The sequence below is a fragment of the Cariama cristata genome, unplaced genomic scaffold (genome assembly GCF_000690535.1).
Source record: "Cariama cristata isolate BGI_N322 unplaced genomic scaffold, ASM69053v1 scaffold9374, whole genome shotgun sequence".
NCBI classification, from domain to species: domain Eukaryota; kingdom Metazoa; phylum Chordata; class Aves; order Cariamiformes; family Cariamidae; genus Cariama; species Cariama cristata.
Genome location: NW_009613490.1, coordinates 1 through 212, shown reverse-complemented (window position 1 = coordinate 212; position 212 = coordinate 1).

Here is a 212-nt window from a genome sequence, read left to right as displayed (position 1 = left end):
TACACCCCGCAGCGGGGCGCGGGCCCCGCCGCCGCCCGCGGGACGCTGCCCCTCACCGAACGCCTCCCTCGCCACCGCTAAAAGTTCATTTTTTCTGGGTCGCTTGTTTACGCCAGGCACTCGGCAGCACTTGAGTTGTTCGGGGCATTTTTATTTTTTCTTCCCCAAGTGGGTTAAGCAGGCTTTCAAGCCTGAAAAAAGCAGCAGTTGAA